This window comes from Pleurodeles waltl, chromosome 6 (assembly GCF_031143425.1).
Source record: "Pleurodeles waltl isolate 20211129_DDA chromosome 6, aPleWal1.hap1.20221129, whole genome shotgun sequence".
Classification (NCBI taxonomy): domain Eukaryota; kingdom Metazoa; phylum Chordata; class Amphibia; order Caudata; family Salamandridae; genus Pleurodeles; species Pleurodeles waltl.
In genome coordinates, this window is record NC_090445.1 from 1,566,153,759 (window position 1) to 1,566,165,222 (window position 11,464).

Genomic DNA, 11,464 nt, shown 5'->3' on the forward strand with positions numbered 1-11,464 from the left:
TTTTGAATTCCAGGCCGGATAAAAAGTATTTGTCACGTAAGCAGTTATCAGCTAAATTAACTATGTTATTGTGCCAGATCTCTTGCAAAAAAGTTTCAGATGTTCGAGCTTTGGATCTCAAGGGTCGTCAGTTTTACCTGGACGGGGGTACGTTTTTCCATTTCCAGGAGGACCCGTCTTTTCCTAATGATTATAAGCTATTTGTGGTGCAATGTCTCACAGCTTATGAGACTGCTACCAGTGAATTTCGACTGGATCCTAATGGACAGTTGCTCATTCCACTGCAGAAGCGTTTCAAACTAGTTTCATCTTCCAGTTTGGCTAGATGGATACATTGGCTTCTCTCAAAAACAGATGTTGACGTTTCAGTTTTCGGACCTCATTCTGCTAGAGAAGCTATAGCATCAAAATCCTTTGCTTTAGGGGCTCATCTTGAGGATATAATGAAAGCAGCGGATTGGTCATCTGAATCCACTTTTAAAACATTCGACTATAAGCCTGTTGTGTATGTAGCTTTGGTGGTTCTGGCACAGCCTTGAACAAGCATAATCTGAGACTCTGGTCCTGACATAGAATGAAAACTTTTCTGGCTATCGCATCAACAATTTTCAATTCTATTAAGGACATGGGGGCAAGGATTGTCCCACCCTGATGATAAGTTGTTGGACTTCCTGAGGTATTAGTATGTTATTTCAAGTGTTTTTAATTGCAAAATTTTTTTTATTCACCACCCGTTTGGCTATTGTCTAGAGGTAAGGGAGTAGTTTTTACGTTTTTTTCTTTTCATCCTTAGGCAACAAGCAAAAACAAACTTGAGGAGGCCTCTTTCGACAAGGTTATTCTGTTGAGGATCTTCAATCTATCAACTATTGGTTGCTGAGTTTGGACAGCTTCATTAAGGGATTCTGCGGTTCTGGTCGTGATTGGACGGATGATGGACAGAGGGCAAACAGGATGTCTCAATTTTTTCTCCATTTGGTTTCATGCATGGTGTTTTGCGGATTGTCTGTGGATGTTCTTGTGGGGCTGAGGTTCTTGTAATGATTATTGACTTACATTAGGTTGCAGTGTGTTCATTGTGTCTAAATCTGCAAAGAAAGAGGAACTGTTTTGATGTCACTAGGTTATATAGGGGGGACATTCCACGGTTGGTCATGTGACTATGTTGGTTTTATTGAAAGTGTAGTGTTTTTAAAATCTCTTTTGATTGGCTGCTGAGAAAATAAAGCACTGAAAGAGAAGCATAATCCTTGCCTCCATGTCCTTAATAGAATTGAAAATTCTTGAAGCAACAGCTAAATCATTTTTCATTCTGTTAAGGACACCGAGGCAAGGATTATGCTTTTTCTTTCTTTACTGAGAAAATAACAGCACCCAATCAACATTAAAATCACAAAAAACGACTTTTCCCAATATCACTTGTAATTCATATCATGCCAAATCCTAGACCTCCTCTCAGTATAAATGTCTCTGCGACCTCAGTCCTACCTCTTTCTATGCAACAAAAGAACATATCAACCTGAATCCAACGAAAAGGAATCTCCATAAGTCCCATAACAAAGAACTCTGAACTGCAGCCACTAGCTGAATCTGAAACAACAATGCTGTCTTGTCTGCGAACCTCCAGATCATTTATGCTCCCTTATTGTCCGATCCTAACATTAAAAGAAATATGCTAATAGAATTGGTCTGATCACAAATAACACGGGTGGGTATAAGATGAAACCACATCAGAAATACTGCATGCACATACTTAAAACTGTAAAATGTACATTATAAATGCATAAATATTCAGAATCATCACGTTGTTTAGAAATCATGGTACAGGTGGGATGATCCTAGTCTCCATGTCCTTAATAGAATTGAAAATTCTTCATGTGATAGCTAGAAAACATTTTAATCTATGTCAAGACCGGAGGCTTTGGATTATGCTAGTTCAAAGCTGATCCACCACTTTAGAAGCCACATCACGAATACATTTATGATAAACAACTTTGAAAGTAGAGTCAGAAGACCAATCTGCGGCAGCCATGATATCTTCCAAACGAGAACCAGCTCCAAAGGTCTTAGATGCTGTAGCCCCATGTACAGAATGTGTTCCAAATCTAGTAGTATCTATTCCATCCTCCCCTAAAAACCATTTGACCCATCTGACTAATATGGCTGAGGATACCGATGCAAATAGACTTCGCAGGGAGATGAGTAATTGCCCCAGTGCATCTCTACAAATCTCCTGTGTACAATCCTCATAAGCCTTCGAACATTTAACAACACACAACTTCTGGAAAAAAGCTGGATATGAAATGCACCTAGATGCCATCTTTGTACGTCTGGAAATAGCGAAATAAAACTCCAGAAGGAGTAAATACTTTACCTGATAAGTCCAGAGCATAAACATCAGACACAAATCCACAGTGGGAAACATCCTGAACAACTAGGTCCTAAACAACTTCTTGCCTAAACCACTATTGCTAAACAACTAAAGAGTCTCTACAACGGAGTACTGAACAACTACTGTCTAAACAACGATTTTGACTGAATAACGATTGCCTGAACACCAAATTTTATGGTAAGTTTATATATATATATATATATATATATATATATATATATATATATATATATATCTATATATATATATATTGTGACCGGTTCCCGTGTGGAAGAAATACTCAAACGCGTTGTTCCGGTGTACCAGTGCTTTATTAGAGCAAGATGATATTTGGTGAGGTACGGTGCAGGTATGTTTTAAGTTTTTGTTCTTTGGGCGGTGGACGAACTGGTGGTTTCTTGTTGTGGTAGTTTTTCACTCGTCTTTCTCTTTTGTTTCCTTGGCGTACAGGTGTCCCCGGGAAGTACATGTGAAGAGAACAGAGGAAATATGGTAAGTGGTTAGGTCGCTTTTGGGTTTTGCTCTTTCTTTTATCTTTTCTATTCTCTTCCAGTCTTTCTCCTTCTGAACAAAGGCTTTGTTATCTCTGTCTCTCTTCTGCTTGCTGCCTCTCCTGTGCGCTTGTCCTGGAATGGTTCTTGTGGTCTTCTTACAGTGCTTAGTGTCTCTTTCCCTTCTCTTTGTGCCTTTACGGTTTTTAGGTGCAGTGCCTTTAAAGTGCCATTGTCTAAACAAAAGTGCTTTAGGGTGCTCAATTGGTGGAGTGACGGTTGTATTTCCCCCCCTTTATTCCATTCCTTCCTTTCCCTCCTTTTCCCCCATACAGTTCTCTCTCACTCTCTCTCTTTCTCTCTCTCTCTCGTTTTCTCACAGGTATGTGATCCCATGCACCTGTGGTTGCCACGCTTCTCCAGAAACATGGCGGGCGATAGCGTTTTGTCCTCCCGGTTGTCTGTCTCAGCGGAACCTGTCAGATGCCTCCGGTCTGGTTTTCGAGCCGCAGTGGGGAGTTGCTGTGTCCGGGTCTCGAGGCGCCACCACTCTCCCTCTCCTTCGTCCTGCGGATGCGCGATTTCCTTCTCCTCTTGTGGTTGCGGGATTTCCTCCTCTTCCTGTGGTCGTTCGTTCACTTCCTTCAAACCATCGACGTCCGCGAGTGCTGCCAGAGGCAGTTTTGACCTGTCAGCTGCCCGCCATTCCTGACCATCCCACCAATCACGGGACGGGAGGCGGGTCGGGCAACGCTCACCAGGGGCAGAGTCAGCACAGGTCCTGGATGTGTGCGGGCGATCGCAATTCAGCCTGTCACAATATATATATAATATATATATATATATTAGCATTTTTATATATATATATTAGAACTTATATATATATATATATATAAAACTAATAAACCATGAAAGAAAGAAAAACTTACCTTAAAATTCGGTGTTCAGGCAATCGTTATTCAGGCAAAATCGTTGTTCAGTACTTTGTTGCAGAGACTTTTTAGTTGTTTAGCAGTAGTGGTTTAGGCAAGTAGTTGTTTAGGACCTAGTTGTTCCATCACATATTCCACGTTCTCAAAAAACATAATACGATATCTACATCCCATAAAGTAGCATACTTGGATTGATAATCATTCTAATGTGTGCCCCCCTGGGATCAACACATCATTCACCACACCAACCTACCCATTTTCTCCAGGAAGCCTCATAGCGCTTATGGGTGGAGGGAGCCCAAGATTGGGATAAGAAGACCATTGCATTTTTTTAAACTCTCTGCACTTGCCAACGTTGCCAGAAAGTCTCCATGCTATGAGTGACAAGTGTCCCTGCAATATCAATGGATGAGGAAGACCAGTCGGATCTAGGAGCAGGGATGGAAAGGATGGGATTGGGACCGGAGGAGAACACAATAGCGACATCGCTACTGGAAACCATGACTGAGCTTTCCAGAGAGGGGTCACCAAAATGATCTCCGCCACCTGTCTCTTCACCTGAGAGAGTGCTCTCTGAATCATAGAAAATGGAGGGAAGGCATAAAGGAGACCCAGCTTGTGGAGAAAAGCATCTGATCCCAGAGCTAGGGATCTGGTCTACAACTGTAAAATCTTGGAAGGTGAGCACTGAGCTGTGATACAAAAAGGTCTATCAAGGACTTGCCCCACCATCTCACCAGACTGTGAAACACTGACTGCTGGAGATTCCGATCACTGCCATCCCTTGAGAAACAAGAGTTCCAGTCCGCCACCAGATTGGAGCTTCCGGGAATGCACTCCGCTGTCACTGATATCTGATGTGGGAGGAAAAAGTGCCAAAACTCCTTGGCACTCGCCACCAGAACACCTGATATGGTCCCTTCTAGGCGATTTATGTATCTCACCACCGATATGTTGTACATATGTAACAGTATACAACAACTGGCCTTGTGGGGAGAAAGGGAGTGAATCGCAAAGGCCCCTGCTAGAAGCTCCAGTCAACAAAAGACGCTGCCGACAGTCAGAGTTGAGCGCGAACTGATCGGAGAAGTGAATTAATCGGTCCATGCACGAACGTGACACCACAAGCGAAAGAGGAAAGTCCTTTTAAAGCAAAGTGCTAAGCAATCCCTGCTGCTGATCCATGGCCGTAAATAATTCGGGAAATATTTTAAGAGTAATTGTCAATAAGACAATATAAAACAATATATCACAATAGGGATGTAAATATGAAGCATCTTATCTCTGGCTGCAAGCAGCAAAGAAAGAGGAAGGACTGAGGTTGCAGAGACATTTATCCTGAGTGCAGGCCTAGGTTTGGGCATGATATGGACTACAAGTCATATTGGGAAAAGTAGTTTTCTGTGATTTTAATGTTGATTGGCTGTTGTTATTTTCTCAGTAAAGAAAGAGAAAGCATAATCTGAAGCCTCCGGTCCTGACATTGAATTCACTCAAAGTGATTTTAGTGGTCGAGTTTGACAGGGTTTAATATCAGTTTTGTAGCGAGGGGTATACACAAAAGAGAGAAGATTGTGGTTGACACTTCAGGAACTGTAGTTTATTTAGGGTACATAGTCCTATGGGCCACAAGGCAGACGAGCCAGGGATGCAACAGAATGTCTGTGGAAAGCCTTTAGATTCCACATTCCAAAAACAAATAAGTAGAGGCAAACCCATAAGCAACAATGCTAGAAACGTATGACCACATGCATCTCCCTTTTTCATAAATTCAAAATCGATTCTTTTATGGAAGAATTGTGATGATACAGATGTAAAAGAATACAGGAATAACGTGACCAAAACAAAACTATGGGCCTGATTTAGAGTTTGATGGACAGGGTTACCTTGTTACAAATGTGAGGGACATCTTGTCTGCCTACGATTTCATATTAGCCTTTGGAGATCGTAATACTGCGGATGGAGAAACCCATCCGTCAAACTCTAAATCAGGCCAATGGTATTTAAATATAGCAGGAAATCTAACATTTCTTTTGTTTCCAACAGGCTTCAAGGCTACAGCAGAGTAGTCATCCTCCCCTTGTTGTAAAGAACCACATTGAAAAATACATTACAGAACCAAGTTTTCTGGGGAAGTGGTTTCCTAATGATGACTGTCATGTATTTTCACAAGGTTGTCACCCTCAGGGGTTCATAGTGTCCCTACAATGATTACCCTTAAAATCCACAGTGCAGTCCCTATTAGAAACAAAGGTTGAATATGCACACTAACCCTTATGTTTGTTCAGTAGTTTGACTCAGGGATGCAGAATCCCTATCAACGCCCAGTACATATTGTTTGGGGCCAAAGGAAACAAAGTTTCATGTTTATTTTGTCCTTGGGATAAGTAGGCCCAACCCCCTGCAGCACAAATCCTTTGGCTGCCAGTTTATAGAGAAGGGAACTGTTTGCAGTTGAGGTAACATGTGTGTCCAAATGTTAATGCTGTTCAAACTTGTATTTACGGTTCATTAATGAAAAGGCTTCAATATTAGAGCAAAGGCTGTAAATAAACATTTTAAGGTCACACTGCACTACTGACAGTGGTTCCAGTGAAAAAATAAAGTGTACACACATGTTTGAAAAGTTTAACAGAATGAGGCTAAGAATAATACTCCCAGAATGCCCTCTGAATAGATGCAAATGTTTGCAGAAGCTTGTAAGCACAACTGATGATTTTTTACTTTCAAAATAAAATGTTCCGAAAAAAATGCTGTAGGAAAAAAATGTTTCTCTACTATGCAATTTTATGTGATATTTCTTTGAAGCATCATTTAATAAAATGTGTTGATGCATTCTAGTATTTCCCAAAAATATTCCTAATGGAAAATCCATGTAACCATTTTTAACAAAATTGTGGGAAGCATGAAAATAAACAAGCATTGGCAAAGCCAACCGAAACAACATTTTTTGTCTTTTGTTTTCGGCAGTGCTTGTCTTGTTTTGACATGGCTTTTGTAACACTTTATTGTTGTGGGAGCTGCCAGTACCTCACCATTGTAACAAATACTGGCAAAAAGAAAAATAAAAGTTTTTGGTCTCAAAAAGCACACAAGCCCCGCAGCCCCCTCCAGGGGGACCCCTCAGCACAGCACCTGCCCTCAGTGAGCTGAAGGGGGCCCTCAATGTTGTTTGCAAGTGGCGGGGGCTCCAGTTTCGTTACACCACTGATTGCCACTGTAGTTCCTAGCACTGGAGAAAACTACTTTGAGTGTCAATATGCTCCTTGTGGAAGAGCAGAATGCGATCACTCACAGTAAAGCCAGCCGATAGATATAGACAGAAATAGAAGTTTAATAAAAACAAAATGCCAGACCTAATTGGGGAACCAATTCCTAAAGAAAGTTACAAAAGTGCACCCATGGTATATGTCTTTGAATTAGTGGCTTTCATGAATTCACAAGAACTTACAGAAGTAAACCAGGAAATCGTACTCCTAGAAAACATTTGTGAACTGTATTTTAGCACAATCAAATATGCATGTGTTGATTTGCTCATGGGAAAATCTATTGAGTATTTACAAGTTCACTTTCCCTCCAACCACTTTGTTTCACAACCCTGGAAGAACTTCTACTTCTGCCATTGTCAGGAGTATACTTCCAAACTTTGTCATTATGGGGAAAAGATTAGAGAACGTGGGACCGCCAAACTCGCAGGAAGGATGCCAACGTCATGGTGGTGTCGTCACCCATGAGCATATTACAATGCTCCCACCGGGCTGACCAGCAGGAACATTATAATACGCGGTTCCCACCGGTCAGCCAGGCGGGAACAGTGCTATGATATTGGCCTCGGCTCCCTGATGGGAACCGAGGCTAATATCGTAGCACTCCAGCACCCTCGGAATGCGCACTGTCTGCAAAGCAAACAGTGTGCATTCCAACGGTGCTGGCCAGGGGGGCCCTGTACTGCCTATGCAATGGGCAGTGCAGGGCCCCCCTGCAGCCCCGGCACTGGCTTTCCACCTGCCTTTCCATGGTAGGGTTCCCACCATGGAAAGGCTGGCGGAAGGCTGAGTTGTAATCAGCCAAGCGGCACTCAGTTCAGCGCCGCCCTGGCTGAGTACAACTCAGGCCGCCTTCACCACGTCAGGAACCTTGTTCCTGGCTGGGATGGGGTTATTTAGGTGAGTCTGCCCGCCAGGGTTGTAATGTGGCAGTCGGACTTCCTGGTTTTGGCGATCTGACCGTCACTGCGATTGTGGTGGTCCTCGGACCGCCACACTCATAATGAGGGTTTAAGTAACATGCTGATGTTAAAGAGGGCACCACACAGAAAGAATGTGATTTCAGAAGCCCCTCTAGAAGTGTTCCTAGACGTTTCACTTCATTAGAATGAAATCCCTGTTATTATTTTTTATAACCAGATTTATCCATTTTCAGTGTGAGCTACAAAACAAGACTGCAGTCTATCAAGTCCATACATCATCAGAGGTACACATTCAACAATCAATCATTCCCCACATCTAGACCATGATCTGCCCACCACTCACTCCAGATCTTCTTGTGCTTATGAGGGCAACCCAGGGCTTCATGCATGGGTCATTCAATCCTTGTTAATATTACAATTACATTTAATTGTAAAATTAAACAGACTCATTTGGATTCCCTTCTTGTTGGCTTCCTGCCATTGTTTAAATATACAACAAAGTACTGTAAAATATCTATGGACATGTTTTCTTCTTTTACCACTGCCTTTCCTAGTTAAACCTTTAATGATGTCACACAGAGAAGCATTTTAGTAAACTGCAATGTATTTTTTGTGAATCACTTTTATTTTTGCTTGTTTTTATTAAGTCTCTGCTGCCATTTACTTTCCCTACTCAATGTGACTAAGAAGGCACAGTGAAATATATTGAAACCTGGATCTGGTGGCTATGAAGATGAATATTTAGACTCCAGCAATCAGTGTTTGACCTCATCATCACAGTTTTGATTACTACCATATCCCCTCAGCCTTTCACACTTCTGATACTGATAAACTGAGTGCCATTAGGTTTGATAATGAAAAATATGCTATTTGGCACTGTGAACATAGGCTTTACAAAAACATATGATGGTAAAATACAGACACAATTTGTAGTGTTGCTTTGTCATTATCTTTCTATGGTTTATAAAATACCACCAGCAAAGCAAATAGGAGTGGCTGTAATATGCTAAAGTATGCAAAAAGCTACACATGCACAAATGCTACTTACAATTATTAGCACATTAAAGATGGACCTACTGATTTTGCTAATGGGTTTGACAAATTATAAAAAGACAGCAGTGAAACTACTCTGTGCAAGTTGTCAATGTTTAACTTATAGTGTTTCTAAAGAGCACGCTCAAGACTTGGGGCATTTTGATGCTGAACAGCAGATACTTATTGTTCAACACAATAGTACTGAATTTATCTGCCTCCGAAAGATAAAAATCTGAACAGACCCACCAAGATTTACTGATAAAAAGCGTTCTAAGATAGACACACACATCTTTGAATGTTTTTGCCTAATGTAAAACAAAAAAACATTGTAAGACCGGTGATTATACATCCACACACATGTTCTCACACAGGCAAACATCTTTGAATTCCTTTGCTACACTGTGAGATGGTGCCCTTTTTGGCATGATCTCCCCAATTTTTACTGAACTGATGCTGCTGGTGTTTTGACTCTGTGCACTGGGACACTGCTAATCATGTCCCAGAGCATGTCCTTTAACCCCTAAAGTGTGGTAAAATTGTCTAACTCATGATGGGCATAATTAACTTTCCTATAGGACCATAAAATATGGTGCAGAAATATACCCATGGCATGAAAAGTTAAATGTCACCTATGGACTGCAGCACCTATTGTGCCATCCACTAGTGTGACCGGGAAATCATGGCTTCAGACCTACCAGTGTAGCCTAATAGTTTATACCTGCTGTTCAACCTGTCAAAATAACCCTTTTGAAAGGGAAAAATAAATAATCAGTCACTCTTATGTAGGCCTTGTAGCCTACAAGGTATGGTGCATGGTATTTAGAAGTGAGAAATGTAGAAATTCAATGTTACAATGTCCCTAAAGTGACAGGGCCCCAAAAGATAATTTCACTGTGTAAGGCTGTGACTGTCCTATAAGGAAATAGTGAAGATTAAAATATTATTTCTGCTATCTCAGGTTTGTGACAAGCTACAAAACTAGTTCAAACACTATTTTTAGTATTAATTAAAATCCAATTCAATGGTGAAGTTAGATATATTTTTTTAAATTGAGGAAAAGTAACTTTCAGAAAGTTTTCTTTCTTAAGGTCCTGGAGGCTGATTTGCATTAGCCTGCTAGCAGCTGTCCTGTCAATGCTTGACCTTAATAAGGCGCAAAAACTACTGGCAGAGCAGAAACAATGGCTTGAGTGTGGGAAGATGTTTTTCTTCTTCTTGAGAATTTGCTGTGCTAAAGAAACAGGTTTCTCTTGCTTTGAGCCTCTCTGAGGCACCAAAACCATTTCAGCAGGCCCTCGGTGAGAGAACTTATCATGGTGTACAGCCTGGAGCTTTGTCACATTGGAGGATTCTGAGCACTAAAAAAGAGACTGAGTGCCTGGTTTAGACTTTGGCGGATGGTGATAAATCTGTTGGTATGGCAGAGTACTTTACTCCCCCCATACCAGAGGTCATCCGCCAGCCATATTTATAGTTGGCAGCCCATTCTAAACTGGGTGGGCAGCCAAATCAACAAACGTCAGACAGCTCTTATTCCATTGAAGGAGTATGGAGCAGTATGTCCACAACAGAGATGGTGTCCCTATCTGTTAAACTCTAAATCACCCACTAAGTCTGAAAGTAAAAATCTTGACCAAGCAAAGGGATGAAAAGTATTGGGCCAACAAGAGGACTTCCCTATGTGTAAAATTTTAACTTTCCCCGCCAAGCCAATGGCTTCAGTGTAAGGTACTCTGCCATACCAACAGAGTTATCACCATCCACCAAAGTCTAGACAGCTATCCAGCTTCAAAAGGACTTCATTGGGTACCAACTTCAACATTGCCCCACTGAAGGATTTCAACTTCCGTTTCAGAGATTAAGTCCTAAGGCGAAATCACTTGTTTGTGACCAAGGCAAAACTGTTTGGTGTACCTGGTCCATGTTCCATCATGGTCGGCCTGAAATAATGCCTGGGTCCCAGTCACCCTTGAACAGTGACGAATGATTGTTGCTTTACTTTTTCTTGGCACTTTTTGCCTTAAATCTTTCAAAATTCATATTTCCGATTTCCCTGATTGTCATTTTGATGTCAGTTTGTTTAATACATTTTATTCTAGTTTTAGAAACTGGAGTGTGATTTTTATTGTGCTGTGTTTCTGACTTTTTAACTGTTTTGGCACGTATAAATGTTTTACAGATTTTTGCCAAGTTAATCCTCTCTGCTCTGTGCCATAGCTACCAGGGGCTGAGATCAGGTTTAAATTACTGAAACCTTTGCCTGATCTAACCTAAGGTTGGTGACTTTATTACTTGTGGTGGACTACCATTCCCCTCAACTAATAATTCACTTCTTACACATACCGTATCTTTGTTTACCAATCCAAGATAGTCAATTGAAACCTTCCAAATGTGTTGGCCATCTTGGCTGGGAATGGTATTGTTA